The sequence below is a fragment of the Enhydra lutris genome, unplaced genomic scaffold (genome assembly GCF_002288905.1).
Source record: "Enhydra lutris kenyoni isolate GAN:26980312 unplaced genomic scaffold, ASM228890v2 scaffoldscaffold17, whole genome shotgun sequence".
Classification (NCBI taxonomy): Eukaryota; Metazoa; Chordata; class Mammalia; order Carnivora; family Mustelidae; genus Enhydra; species Enhydra lutris.
The window spans coordinates 34708314-34724653 of record NW_019154101.1 but is presented as its reverse complement, the minus strand read 5'-3'; positions in this window follow the sequence as shown (position 1 = coordinate 34724653).

The following is a 16340-nucleotide window of genomic DNA, read 5'->3' as shown; positions in this document are numbered from 1 at the left end:
ATTCTCACTACTCAATATGAATAAGTCTTCTTAAAATCACCAATGATATCTGTATTGCCAAATTTTAAACTCAAATTTTTAATAATTTAAAACACATACCAGAAACTGGTGATCACCCTTTCTTAAAACAGTTCATGTGGTGTCAGGACATCATTCTTTCTTGGTTCATAATTCCTCCCTAACGTCTTAACTTCTTTTTCTTTATCTTATTGAATCTAAATTTAGGAATGCTCCAAATTCTATCACTGATGATCTTTTCTTTCTACATTTATCTTATAGCCAATTTTATCTAGTCTCATGACTTTAATGCCATGCAAAAAGTGTTATCTTCTGGGGCTCCTGGGCAGCTCAGTGGGTTAAAGCCTCTGTCTTCAGCTCAGGTCATGATCTCAGGGTCCTGGAATCGAGCCCTGCATTGGGTGCTCTGCTCATCAGGGAGCCTGCTTCCCCCTCTCTCTCTGCCTGCTACTCTGCCTACTTGTGATCTCAATCTCTGTGTCAAATAAATAAATAAAATCTTAAAAAAAAAAAGTGATGTCTTCTAAACTTATGTTTCAATTTTTAATCTTTTTCCTGAAATTCAGTTTCTTATTGTCAAATAATGTTTGCTTAGATGTTTGATAGGCTTATTATTGTTACCTTGCCTAATGTCAAATTCTATATTGCTTTTCTTAAATCTCCAAATCTTGCCCCAAGAGTTAATATTCTCATTAAATCACATTTGTATATTCATTTACTATTGGGATTTTTTTTTCCCCCAGATTGGGCTCTTACAAATAATGCTGACTTGAATATTTTTTGAACCTTTTTAGAAAATATATATGCTTTTGTCCTAGGGTTGTATCTTTAAGTGGAGCTGGTAGATATGCATGAGATAAACTTTAATAGGTAAGGACCAAAAGATTTCTGAAGTGGTGTACAGATTTTGACACCATCAGCAGTGTATGAACTCTTAACCTGAGGCATGTTCTGAACAATACTTGGTACTTTGTATTTTTTTTTTTTTTTGTCATTCTGAGTGATTAATAGTATGTAGTTGTCATTTAATGCACATTTCCCTCATCATTATTAAAGTTTGATATCTTAATCTGTCTGTTGACTATTTGGCACTCTGTAAGTGCCTGTTAAAACTTTTGCCCAGCTTTTATAAGATTGACAATTATTTTGTAGAGGTTATTTAAATATTCTGGATACCAGTCCTTTGTCAAAATTGTGTATTACAAACATTTTCTCTGTCTACAGCTTGTCCTGTCATTCTTTTAAATGTGTAAATATAAATTTGTTTTCCCTTTATTGTTATTGATATTTGTGTCCTCTTTATCAAATTTTGCCTACTGCAAAGTCAAAATAATACTCACCTATGTTTATATTTAGATATACAATCTCCTTAGAATTAATTTTTGTGTATAGTTTGAGAATAGGGATTAATATTAATTTCTTTTCACTGGCATTACACTGACCTTATAGATCAGTTCAAGAAGTGTGGAAATACTAACACTACTAAGTCTTCAAATCCATGACCCTTTACCTCTCTTTTTATTTAGGTCTTCTGTAATTTAGCTCAATAATATCTTATAATTTCAGTGTAAATCTTGGTTTATCTTTCATTAAATTTATTGCTAGGTATTTAATGACTAACAAGCCCATTATAAGTTGATTCACCTCTTAGTTTTAGTTAATTTTTATCTATTGCTGGTGTAAATATAATTCATGCAAATTGGCCTTCTATCTAACAACTTACTAAATTACACATTCTAGTAATCTGTAGGTTCTTAGGAATTTTTATGACCATATAATTTCTGAAAAAAAATTATTTCTTCCTTCCTAATCCTTATACCTTTCACTTATTTTAATTGCCTTATTGTAATGTCTAAATATTACCTAGAAGTGGTGATAGAGAGTATATTGTTGCATTCCTGACCTCTGGGTAATGCTTTAAATTTTTATTATTAAGTATGATGTTTGAAGTAGGTTTTCTGTAGTTGCACTTAAAGGCAATGGCAGAATTAAAAAAAAAAAACACTGTTTAAATGTCAAAAATGGAATTATGCCATGATACATGTATATATATACACATATATAGTGCATGTATGTATACACCTATAGAGTACATCTTGTGTATCTATTCATCTATTGATAGACACTTGGGCTGCTTTCATAATTTGGTTATTGTAAATAATGCTGCAATAAACATAGGGGTCCATGTTTCTCTTTGAATTAGTGCTTTTGTATTTTTTTTATAAATACCCAGTAGTGTGATAACCGGATCATAGCATAATTCTATTTTTGACTTTTTGAGGAACCTCCATACTGTTTTCCACAGTGCCTGCACCAGTTTGCGTCCCACCAACAGTGTGTGTTGGCTCGTTTTTTGGCACATCCTCACCAACACTTGTTGCTTGTGTTTTTGATTTTAGCTATTCTGGCAGATATGATGTGATACCTCATTGTGGTTTTGATTTGCATTTTCCTGTTGATGAATGATGTACATCTTTTCATGTGTCTGTTGGCCATCTGTATGTCTTCTTTAGAGAAATGTCTGATCATATCTTCTGCTCATTTTGAAATTGGATTATTTGCTTTTTGGGTGTTGAGATGTATCAACTCTTAATATATTTGGGATACTAACCCTTTATCGGATTGGTCTTCTCCCATTCAGTAAGTTGCCTATGAGTTTTGTTGGTTGTTTCCTTTGAAGTTTTTATTTTGATGCAGTCCCAGTAGTTTATTTTTGCTTTTATTTCTCTTGCCTCAGGAGTCATATCTAGAAAAATTTTGCTATGGCTAATGTGAGAGAGATTATTGTCTGAACTGTTCTCTAGGATTTTTATCGTTTGAGGTCACCATTGTGGTCCAGGATCCATTTTAAGTTTATTTTTGTTTCTGGTGTAAGAAAGTGGTCCAGTTTCATTCTGTTGTGTGTAGCCGCCCAGTTTTCCTAACACCATTTGTTGAAGAGATGGTCTTTCTCCCACTGCATATTCTTGCTTTGCTATTTGGGTTCCATACAAATTTTAAGATTTTTTTGTTATAGTTCTGTGAAAAATTCTGTTGAGATTTTGGTAGAGATAGCATTAAATCTGTAGTTTGCTTTGAGTAGTATAGTTATTTTAACAGTATTTGTTTTTCTAATCCATGAGTATGGAATGTCTGTCCATTTGTGTCACTTTCACTTTCTTCCATTAGTGTTTTATAGTTTTCAGAGTACAGGTATTTCACTTCTTTGGTTAAGCTTATTCCTACAATTTCTCTTTTTAATAATATTTTTATGATTTTTAGCAATAAATGTATCCATTTTCAAACAATGACTTAGAAAGGGCTGCTTTTTTTCTATCCTTAAAAGGAGTTCTTTATGATTGCTGCTACTTCCTTCTTAAAATATAGATGCATTCTCCAGTTAAACTAATTTGTTTTGAAGATTACCTTCTGGGACATTTGAAAGATTCAGTTTCTTTAATAAATATTGTCTCTTTAGAATTTCTATTTTTTTTTTTTGGTCGATTATAGAGAATCATGTTTTTTCTAAAAATATGCTCACCTAATCTAAATTTTAAAATTTTACATAAACATGATTGTACCTGCTTATTGTCTTTTGTCCATTGGATTTGTAATGATATATTCTTTTTCATGTCACCTATTTGTGATTTGTGTTTTGATTTAATTTTCTTCATTAGTCTTGCTATCAGTCTATATTTTGTTAAAAAGTATTTTTTAAAACATATTTGATAAATTTTTGTTGGCATGTTTTATCACCCATAGCTTTATTGAATGTTTGTGCTCCCTCCTCTAAATTCTGATATTGAAACCTAATTCCCAATGATGGTGTTTGGAGGTGGGCCCTTTGGAAGGTGATTAGGTCATGATAATGGAACCCTCATGAGTGGGTTATGTCCCCTTCTAAAAGACAACTGAGAGCTCCTTCACACTTTCCACCATGTGAGGACACCCTGAGAATATGGCTGTCTGGACCAGGAAGCAGGCCCTCACCAGATGCTGAATCTACCAGTACTTTGATCTTGGACTTTTCAATACCCAGAACTGTTTACAAGCCACCCAATCTATGATATTTTTGTTATACTAGTCCAAATAGACTAAGACACTCATCAAGAGACATGTAATAAAGTTTCCCAAAGTGATTATATATTTGTCTATTTAACTATTTTGAAGCTATTTTTCTAGGTGTCTATAAATTCAGAATTATTTAATCATCCTGGTGAATTAACTATTGGACAGTGTCTTTATATATCACTTCTTAACTAAAAACTATTTTACTTAATATTAATACAGATTTTGCTAGATTAGTATTTGTACTGTCATTTGCTTTCAACCTTTTTGAGCTCAGCTGGAAAATCTGCAGGGTACAGGGTTCAAGCTTACTTATTTGCCTTTTCATTCCTGAGATCTTAACTTATTTAGGTGTGGTGGCTTTACTGACAGCTCTCACCTCCACTTTTGCCTATTTAGTCATGTGAGATGCCCGAAATTATTCTGGTTTTCTGGCTCTTGACATTCTTTCTGCCGCATATTTGCTGAGGAATCCACAAATCTGCTTTGAGAAACAGACATAAAATGTCAACTTATCTCTCTGTGATTCCCTTATCTCTGAAATCTTGACACCTCCAGTTCTGTGAAACTCATCAGTTCTTTTATGTCTTCATTTAAAAAAAAAATATCCAGCTTTTCTTATTCTTCTTGCTTGCAACATTGGTCTAATGCAACAGTCCCATCATGGTCAGAAGACAAAGTGTTAGAGTAATCTTTTAAATATACATTCATCACATCAGTCCTTTATTCAGAACATTAACATTACACTCAAATTAAAGTCAAAGTCATTAGTAAGGCATAGAGTCTCTGTATGATCTTGACACTCAGATCCAATATGCCAGCACTCATCTCCTACTTCACTTTTCATTGTGCTTCAACTATTTTGACCTTTTTTCCTACTCCTTGATATTCCAAGATTAGCATATACTGTTTGCACTTCCTGAAATGTCATTCTCAAATATTTGCATGACTCATTTCTTCTCTATATTTAGTTCCGTGATCTGAGGCCATTTTATACAAGACCTGCTATATCAGTTCATATCCTCCTGATGCTGTTTTATTTATCTTAACAGCCCGGTTTCCACAGTTATAATAGATGTTATTTGTATTTATTCAGTGTTTCTCTGTCTCTCTTTCCAGTAGATTTTACACTTCATGAAAACAGGCACCATGCCTGCTTTGGTCACTGCTCAATATCCAGCATTTGCAAAATTTCCTGGTAGTGTATATGATGTATTTAATAAATATTTGTACATTATGTAAGCCTACATTTTCACCTTATTTTGCGTCAATTTACCTAGAAAATTGTACCCTCTCTGTAGGCATAGAAAAAAAAATTGATACGTGAATTGTTTTATATTAAAAACAAAAGAAAATAAATACAATGCATAATAAAAAGAAAAAACTAAGACTCAACCAAACAAATGATCTTTACTATAGGATATGACAGAAATTCTGGTATGAAGACTTCAATTAAACTGTGAATTCCTGAAAAATCTGCGTCAAGACATGTGATGGATCACTTGGTAGGTAACAGCTTGAGCTCTGCAAGAGGAAAAAAGAAAGACATTTCAAAGTGACACAAGATTTGAGTCATAAAGCAGAACTTTGGAGAAAAGAAATTCCAGTGTAAAATAGCCAGAAAAAATATTTTATCTGTAATAGAATAATATTATGTAATACTTTTAGGATATTTAAAAATTAATACCTCATTTGGAAATATTTGAAGGTAAAAGCCAGTGAGTTAAGAGTTAAATAGAAGGTGCAGATCCAGAAAGAGTAAATGTAGAATACTTTCTTACCAAGTTTTTTTGTTTTGTTTTGTTTTGTTTTGTTTAGGAAAAAGAGTGGTGAAATCACTTTGCTAGGGGAGAAGTGGAGAGAAATTGCATAGAGAGTTTTTATTTATGGTGATTTTTAGGCATATGTTATAGGCTGAACTGTGTCCTTTCAACTTTCATTTGTTGAAGTCTTGACCCCTACTGTCTCAGTATGTGACTGTATTTGGAGATAGGTTCTTTAAAGAGCTAATTAGTATAAAAGGAGGTTATTAGGATAGGTCCTAAACCAATATGACTGGTATTCTTGGAAGATAAGTAGATTAAGACACAAGGCATGAACAGAGGGAAGACCATATGAAGATACTAGGTGAAGATGGCCAACTATAAGCCAAGGAAAAGAATTTATCACCCATGATGGTACCTTGCTTGGTCTTTCAGTCCCCAGAACTGAGAGAAAACAAATTTCTGTTGCTTTAGATACCTGTTCTGTGATACTTTGTTATGCAGCCCTAGCAAACCAATACAGCATGTTTTCAAACCAAAAGGAAAATATGGAAGAAACAAGATGAATTGAAACACTGTAGAAATGGAGACGATTTTTGTAGTAAAGTCAGAAAGGTAGTAAAGGGATATGTCAGGAGGCAGAGTAACCAGGTAAGAAATGGAGAACATGTTTATCAAATCTTACTGCAATAGCTTTTTAGCAGGTGTAGTCAACAGCCATATCAATACACAAACTAAACTTCAGTCTCTACTTATTAATCTTGAACATCTCAGGCTAATTTCTAACACTCCACAATTTACTTACTGATCAGGGAGTTTGGACTCTAAACTATTTCACTTACATAGATGTGCCCACAAGAGAATTTCTTTTGTCTTTGGTGACCCCTTGGTCATTTTCACATATATCCAACTCAAATCTATTGTCATTACATTCATAGCTTTAAGTAGGAAATATGGTCAATAATAGTGAATTGACATTTTTAACAGTTACATATATTTGTAGGAGAAAATTTTTAAAAAGACAGCAATAGAAGTAAGTACTAAAGGAACCAGGACAAAATAAAAGTAAGTAATTTATCTAAATTCAGTAAACTTTAGCAATTTGTAAAACACTACCACAAACAATAGATATCTAGAGATTTAGTAGAATTAATAGGAGAGCCAGAAAATAGTAGCTAAATGGAGAAAACAACATGAAGACTTTCAGAAAGAAAATATTATGGCTTTCTGTTTGGTTAGAAAGAGAGAGGAAAATCTGAGGATCTGGATATTGGGTCAGATAGACCATTGCTTTGGGCCAGTACAATATGGACCAGAACCTACATTCTCACCAATGGTGTGAACTCCAGCTGGATGGACTAATTTTGGTAGATATACATAGCTGCACACTTGTGTGCAGCTTTAGCAAATCTCTAGTTTTGAATCATATCAAGGTGCCTTTTTTGTCATGTGGATTTTTCAGTAATATCTGGTTATGACTTGAGAGCTCCTAAAATCCCTATTTATTATAAATACTAAATGCAAAACTAAGATGCTTTCTCCCTTTTTTATTTATTTTCCATGCTGCTGATTTATGTTTACCAGTCTATTAACTAGACAGATGTGCCAGTGGTTTCTGAATAATTGCTTTTGGAGAAAAAAATCATTGTTTATAGAAATGTTTAAAAATTATTTTCTGTCTTTTTAATTAATGACAGTTTGCATCAGTCAGAGATTCCAAGGTCAAAGTTCCTAACTTCTTCATTTCTATTTTTTTCTTCTGTTTCTTATAGAATTTTGACCTCTCTGTCTTTTGCAGGTGATATTTAGATTTCAAAATGCACGAGAGGGTATTGTAATTCTCTGCAGGCAGTGAATCTGTAGCCATTGATATGTGTGTTATTTCACTAGGCTCTCAGGGACAGCAGTGCTGGTCTTACAGCAGATTATGAAGACTTGAAACAGCCTCGCACTCTGATTAATAAAATGAACACTTCAAATTTGTTTATTTTACGTTAGATGTAGCCTGTAGTCGAACATGTACATTATATTTGGAAAATCAACAAAAACATTTAGTCAATCCTAGTAGCACTTGGAATGGTGGATTCATATACAGAATACTGAATTAAATAAATGCAAGAGTCTGAGTATAAATATTGAAAAATGGTGCAAAATGAAGAAAGCAAGGGTGGGGGTGCATAAAACAGACACTTGAGAAATTTTCCAAGCATGAGTCTTTGTCTTCTTGAACTCCGATTTAAAGGTTGCTTAGCAACAGTGACAGTAACAGCTGGGACACCCTTGATCTTGTTGTGTAAACTATTAAAAATAGGTGATGGAAAGTGGCACCATGGAAACAATGACTATACTGAAGCAGGTGTCTGTAATGCTGCTTCTCAGTTTAATGTTAGAGGTGTAAATTACAACAAGAAAAAAATAAAATAACTCTACTTTCATTCTCTTGGACTTCAGCAAATGATATTTTCCTTCCTTTTTCATACTGTTCTTGTGTCTTCCCAAACATGTTGTTTCAATAAATTATTGATATTTTAACTGACTTCTTGATACTGTATTTTGATTTCTAAATTCATTTCAAATTGCAATGAATTTGTTTCTAAATTTATTTCAAAAGAGATTATATTTTCTAATAACCAAGTTCTCATGAAATCTAGATCCCAAATACCCACGTAAATATGAATCAACACAGAGTACTATATAAATGTCATTGCATATGCATTTTTTTCAGGTTTCTCATTTATTAATATTAAATTTCAAAGCCTGAGAATCTTGTACTTGTTTATTTCAAATTAATAGAAATCACCCTTAAATAATCCCTGGATCTTGTTTTATAAATAAATGTTTTAATAACAACATAAAAATATACTCCTATTATCTATTTCCCACAGACTTCCTCTCTTACATTTATAAAAACAACAATAAACAATACCTCAATTCTCATTTTCAGATAGCTTTGTAGGTATCTAGATGATGATGATCTAGAGATGATCTAGATGATCTAGAGAATCTGTATAAACCTTGGTGCTGGTTAGAGAGGAGGAGGCCACCTTTCCAACAATGTCATCTAAATCAAGTTTTTCTGTTCTTCAAGCAAATTTGCTTTTCTGAATATTCAATTGAGGCACCATTAAAAGGGTCACTGTTATGAGATCTCATATTTGAACATTTATGTATATTAATAACTAGAAGGGTCTGTAAGGCCATTTCTGTTCTTGTTTTGCAGATGGGTACTGAATGTCAAAAAGGTATTAATCTTAACTAAGGACAGAAACTATAATTTGTAAGGTAACATATCTAATTGGTAATAAAGCTGAGATTTGAACCAGAGTATTTCTCTCTGTATTAAAATGTTAAATTTAGCCTATTATGCTGAAGATTTTGGAACCTTGCAAAGATTTGATTATTATGGAATAATACATTTAAGTGATAAGTTTCATGGGAATTCCTGCTCATTTTAGTTTTGTAAATTCATGCAGTAAAAATTTTTATTCATAAAACTCACAGAAACAAATATAAGATATATACATAAAGATTATAATATTTCTTATACATAAGAAAATAATATTCTTGTTTGAACTCCAGAGAATCCATTGGCACTAAATTGAAAGGAAACATGAAGCAGTGAGTTGTGCTGACCTGAACCTTCTGGTCTTCCAAACTCCAAGTCTGGAAGCAGGTAGATGTGAACAGAAGTTTGGATTATACAGAACAATGGCCAAAATAATTCCGTATGAGATGGGCATTTGGAGAAAGGCTCAGTGTTTGAAATTGAAGCACATGGTGCAATTCTTCATGCAAGAAGGGAGGTAGAAACCATTGCCCATAACTGTGGTTTACATTACCCACATAGAAAATGCACTAAAAAATTAATAATCATTTTAGCGAGGTTACTAGACAAAATATTAATATATAAAGTTCAATAGTTTTCATACCAGGTAATTTAAAATTCAAAATTGAGATATGGTATATGAAAATTGTATGCTTTTCAATATAAACCATAAAGAATATGGAAATAAATATGATGTAAATATTATTAAACTTGTGTAGAGAGAAAATGATCAGACATGACTGAAGACATTTAAAAACTCACATTTAATTTTTATATAAAATAATACTTTAAAATGCTTTAATACTTTAAATACTTTAATATTTTAAATACTTTAATGCTTTAAAATACTTTAAAATATAAAATATATTTAAAATAATAGTATTTATATAAAAATACTAAAAAAATTCTCCACCAAAAAATTATCTATAAATTACATAGAATTCCAGTTAACCTCTCATTAGAATTTTCCTTGGAACTTGACCAGCCAACATTACTAAATCATAAAAATAAAGGATCTCATTTTTATATGAAGCTGGCAAGCCCTGAAGGGATACCTCTCACACACTAACACTGATAATAAAAAGCATGCCTCACATTTGCCAACTAGAAGAAGCTACTTTACAGACTCCAGCAAAATCAACAGTTCAGCCAACAAAACAGCCCTTCCCAGCTTCCTCCTTTCCCCTATAAAAGCAAGCCCATCTTCTCTTTTCCCCAGATTTGCCTATAGTTTGCCATAGTTTGCTTGTACTGAATTAGAATTCCTCTCCTATTCCTGAATAAAATCATTTTGCTGGTAAAAAAAACAAAAACAAAAAACTGTTTGTTTTTTAAGATCAATAATTGTAAGTGATCCCTAGGTGCCAAAGTAATTTTGCAAAAAGACGTGATGTGTGTAATGGCCCTACCTAACCCAATTATCAAGGGGATTCTTCCGGTTGGCTCTTTTTTCATAAGTATGCTATCAGAAAAATTATTTAATTGGCTACATTTCTCAAATTTACTGATTTAAGAAAATATTCACTGAACTCATAATTATATTTTAAACCTTTCATTGTAGTTGTCAGTGAAAGTAAATTTAACTACTAAGCAGTCTTCCTGGCTTGGAAGAATTTAAAATAACCATCTATTCCTCTCATATTGTAAAGGAGAGTTTTCAGTTTTTTTTCTTTTTGGACTAATTTTGAACTTTCCATTATTTTGAAGAAAATAAATTAATATAATAACGACAATACTTTCCTCCTGAATTGTTTTGTAAAATGTTTGGATATTATCTTGTCCTAACTATGCAGATGTTCCTGAAGAAACACTTTTGTTCTGTGTTACTATTTTCAAAGGTAGCAATCCTGTTTGCTTATGTAGTTTTAAGGGGGGCAGTTGTAACTGCTGCTTCTGTACTTCTCTCCTAGGCAGAACCCCTATTAAATTATCCAGGATGTCAGGCTCTGGTTCTTTCTGATTAACCCTCTATGAATCTGTGATCCATTTTTAACAGTAATATGGTGTATATTACTAATCTTTTTATTCATCTTATTTTACTTTTTTCAGTGTTCCAAGATTCATTGTTTATGCACCACACCCAGTGCTCCATGCAATACATGTCCTCCTTAATACCCACCACCAGGCTCACCCATCCCCCACCCCCTCCCCTCCAAAACCCCTAATTCGTTTCTCAGAGTCCACAGTCTCTCATGCTTCATCTCCACCTCCGGTTTACACCAATTCACTTTTCCTTTCCTTCTCTTAATGTCCTCCATGTTGTTCTTTATGCTCCACAAGTAAGCGAAACGATATGATCAAAGGCATATTATTAATCTTATTGTTTAAGTCGTCTGAGCTAAATTTCTTCCTCTCCTAAAATAGTAATCTCCATAGGACCATGTTCCAATATGTGAAACATGTAATGTTAAGCACTCATGTAACAAGTGTAAGGAAAACAGTTGTCTCTTTCAGTATTACAAATGTATTTTTAAAATATCTGGCTCCTGGGATGCCTGGGTGATTTAGTCGGTTCATCATCTTTCTTCAGCTCAGGTCATGACCCCAGGGTCCTGGGATCAAGTCCTGCATTAGGCTCCCTGCTCAGCTGGGGTCTGCTTCTCCTTCTCCCCTTGCTACTCCCCCTTGCTCATGCTCTCTTTCTGTCACTCTCTCTGTCAAATAAATAAATAAAATCTTAAAAAAAAAAAAAAAAAGGAATCTGGCTCCTATGGTTATCCACTAGGATAAGTTGAACTTTTTCTTAGGTTTTAAATACTATCAAATTGCCTAATTCAGTGCTCAAGAAAAAAATTCAGCATTTCCTAGGAATATTTTAATTGTTCCTGAAAAAGAAGTGAATTTGTTCACAGTTGATGTGGCAATTTACTTTTGTGGGGAAAACACTGAATTCATGAGCCAAATTAGCTTGCCTCAAATCCTAAATCCACCACTTATCAGCTATGTGGCACTGGTCAAATTTTTATTCTTCAATTTTCTTATTGGTAACAATGATGGTACTATTACTAACTTCTTCACATGGTTCTGATGAGGGTTAAATGACTTGGTGTAAATGAACCTCTTAGGAGGAGTGTCGGACACAGCGAGCACTATCTGGGTGTCAGTTGTGATGATCTGGTTGACTGAGCTGGTGATCTTGCTCAAGCTGCAGAAGTTCCCTTCAGAAGTGCTAGAGATGTTTAGTGTAAACATATGAAGCCTAACGAAAGAAAATCAGAACTTCCCTGTGGTCCAAACTCTAGATATCTATTTTATTGAAACGGAGGTCTAATCTAGATACAAAATATACGAATAAATGTCAATCATGTCAAAGAAGCCATTTTAATTTAGATTTTTACCCTTTTAATTTAACTAAAAGTCTATTGTTTATATCAATTCTTGTCATTTGAAAATTTTTAAGCACATGTCAATAGGAAGTATGTACACACATATGACTGTATGTATATGAACATGTATATATACACACATACACAAAGCAGTGGTATTTACAGCAGGACAAAAATTAGTAAGCACATATGCAAAATATTTTACATGTATATTTGCAAAAGAATGTTCTAAGGAAGAATGTCATGTTTATATCTGATTTTTAAATAAAAATTTAAATAAATTTTTAAATTAATATGGATTGAATATGTTCCCTACTGAAACCTTATGAGCAAAATGAGTATTGGGAGATGTGGCCTTTGGGAAGTGATTAGATCATGAGGGCAGATCTTCTCATGAATGAAATTAGTGTCCTTGTAAAAGAGCAGATGAATTTCCCTTGCCCCTTCAGTCATGTTAATTGTAGCTAGAAGATGGCCATTTATGAACTGAGAAGCAGATACTCACCCGACGCAAAACATGACCATGTGGGCACTTCGATTTTGGACTTAGTGGCCTTGAGATATGTGAGAAGTAAATTTCTGTTCTTATAAGCCACCCATTCTGTAGTATTTTATTATAACAGCCCAAATAGACTAAAGACATAAGTAACTTTAGACTTAGAGAAAACTTGCAAAGATAGTCAAAGAATTTCCATATCCCCTTCAGCCAGTTTTCCTAATGTTAACTTCTTATGTAACAATATGTTTGTTGAAACTAAGAAATTAACATGGTACATCAGTATTAGCGTAGCTAGAGGTTTTATTCGAATTTTATCAGTCTTTCTACCAATGTCTTTTCTCTGTTCTAAGATCCAGCCCAGGATCTCACATTACATTTAGTCATCATTTTTCCTCAGTCTCCTCTGATCTTTGGCAGCTTCTCAGTTTTGTTTTGTTTTTCTTTTCTTATTTTTCATAACTTTGACAGTTTTGTAGAGTACTGGTCAGGTATTTTGTAGAGTTTCCCAGTTATAAATGATTTTTATGTGACTGATGGTATCATCAGTTCTTTTTATGTTCTATCTGATCTCTTTTGATTGTCTTTCTTGTACCTGTATAATGTACTATAATTAAAATTTATCACTTTTTCAATCATAGTGTTGAGCAGACATCTTCTACCACATATCACAGTCTCTTAGCTCACCTTTTTTCTCTATTCCTGTGGCATCTGGCAGAACACAGGAAAGAGTGATAGCCTCACAGCACCTCACTTGGTCTTGCCGTCTTTCTTAAGGCTTCTGTACTTCCGTGCATGGGGAGCCTGCCACGCCTGCTCAGCTGTGTTGGTGCATGTGTACCACTTCACTCATCTTTGACCAAGAAGGGACAGGGGATACAATGGGTCTAAAACTCCCATGTTTCAGGCAGAAACTTCTCCAATGTATTTTATGTGATTGCTTCACCCTGTTCTATTCTATTCTATCCTATTATTCTATTCTATTCTATTCTATTCTATTCTATTCTATCCTTTGTATAGCTATGCAGTGTCTCCAGAGGGATCAAGTCCCAGCAGATCAGAGTCAAAATCAGTTCAAAGAATACCCTTAGATTGGTTTTTATTCCTTTTTATTCCTTTTATGTGTCACTCTTCCCACTTCTGTCTCCAGTTTCCTTTTTATAAGCTTCATATATATATATATATATATATATATATATAGTTATAGTTATAGTTATAGTTATATATATACCACTATATATATATATAGTGGTTGTGGTGGTAGGAGTGGGGAGGTGATAATCCAAGCTCAGACACAATAAAACAGAATAATTGAATAATTCTTAAATTGCATGTGAGTCCACCAGAAAATATGTGTAGTATCCTTGACCAATATTCTTGTTTTATAGTCTTAACATTTACTGCATTTTCTTTCTAGCATTGGAGAATACATTGGAACAAGGGAGAAAAAAGATATCTGATGTCTTTTCAGTTTACTCCCTTAAAGACCTACTTAGGGAAAATGGAAAGATTAGAAATTCTACCATTGAAATTAATTAAGCACAGTGAAATCTTTTGGGTCTATAAAATTAGATAAAGTGAAATCAGAAGAAAAAAATCTCAGCAGACATATTTATTTAAATGTTGGCCTCTAAAATTAATCCACAAGGATAATAAAACCATAGATTAGGAAGATAAAAATCCATCTTTATTCTCTATTTTATTTTGTATTTACACCAAGAGACTGTTAGAGGAAATAGTCATAAATTATTGTCATACACAGGCATCCTTGTGTTTTGCTGTTGGAAGAACTCAGCGATAGCACAAAGAGGGACATATATTGGAACTTAGTGATAGATAATTATGAAATATTTCATTTTTTAAGAGTATTTGCTTATTTGAGAGGAAAAGAGAGAGCATGAGTGGGGTGAGGGGCAGAGGGAGAAGAAGACTGCCCACTGAGCAGGGAGCCCAATTCAGGACTTGATCCCAGGATCCTGGCTTAACCAACTGAGCCATCCAGGTGCCCAACTGTGAAATATTTCTTATGTAAGAGAAGGTAACAAACAAGGAGTAGGATTTTCCCCATTGCTATGGACTATCAAATCCAATGTTCATTCATTTCAAGAGAACATCTTTCATACTCTGTACAAGACACTGTTGTAGACCCTGGGTAGAGGAGAATGAACAAAACGTGTATGGCCATTGACATTGTGAACCTACAACTGGTAGGAAGGGAAGTGTGTACTCAACGGTGGAGGGCTCAAATAAGCAATACTTAAAAAAATGTGATAGATGAATTAAGGAAACCAATAGAGTACTCTCAAAGAGAATAATACATGTGGATTTATATTTAAATTAGTTAGGGAAGACTTCTCAAGAGTTAAGATTGGACCAAAACCTGAAGGATGGTTGACATTTTCATCTGAAAGAAAAAGACTTCTGAAAATTAATGAAGGGAAATTTGAGAAACAAGATCTTGAAGATATATTTTTATAGCAGGGGTTACTAGAAATACTGCACGATTTCTAGAAACTGTTGAGCATGTTAGATGTTACTGAGACCCTTAGTGTTCAAATGATAATAAATTTTGATCCCTTCGACAGAATGAGGTGATAAATTCTCAGTGAAGAAAAGGAGTAGAAAAGACTAGAGGTGTAGTTACGTCTCTTAAATCCAATGATTGAAAAAAAAAATGAGTTTGCACAAATATATTAGAGTTGTTTTGTTTAAAGTAAAAGGGGAGTTTATAAAAAGATTTATAATATCAATTGCTTTTCTTTTCTTGAAGTTCTATTTCAGTAGAGTAGCTTATATAAGTATGATAAATATTCAACAAAAATTAATGTAAGCAGTAATAATTTAAAAATATACATTTTTCTTTACCATATGACTTTCAGAAAGTGAAGAAGTTAAGCACATAAGTATTTATTCCATGATTTATGTTTTTATTGCCAATATTTATGTATTTCTCCACTAAGGCACACCTCCAACTGATGTATCTGAAAAAGAGGTGTTTGATTTCCACCCACACAAGAGTTATCCACTTAATAGCAACTTCTGTAAGTTTCATAATCAATTATTATCTTAAACTTTATTTATAATTTGGCTTACCTGCTAATTTTGTGACCTGCTTTGGAAAGTAAGCTTTATTTTGTTCAGTGCCATCTGCCCAGTGTCGTTAATAGGCCTTCATATTTCTTAAATGAAAACGTTTCTTTTTAAGATTTAACATTGATTTAACATCAAATTTTCAAAAAGTAAAAGCAAATATAAGTGTACATCTTAGCTTCAAAGCAAACTCAGTTTTAAAAGTATATGAGGAAAAGATTGTGTGCCTTTGACTAGAGGAAAGGTGGTTCAATTCATGTTACACCATTAAGGAG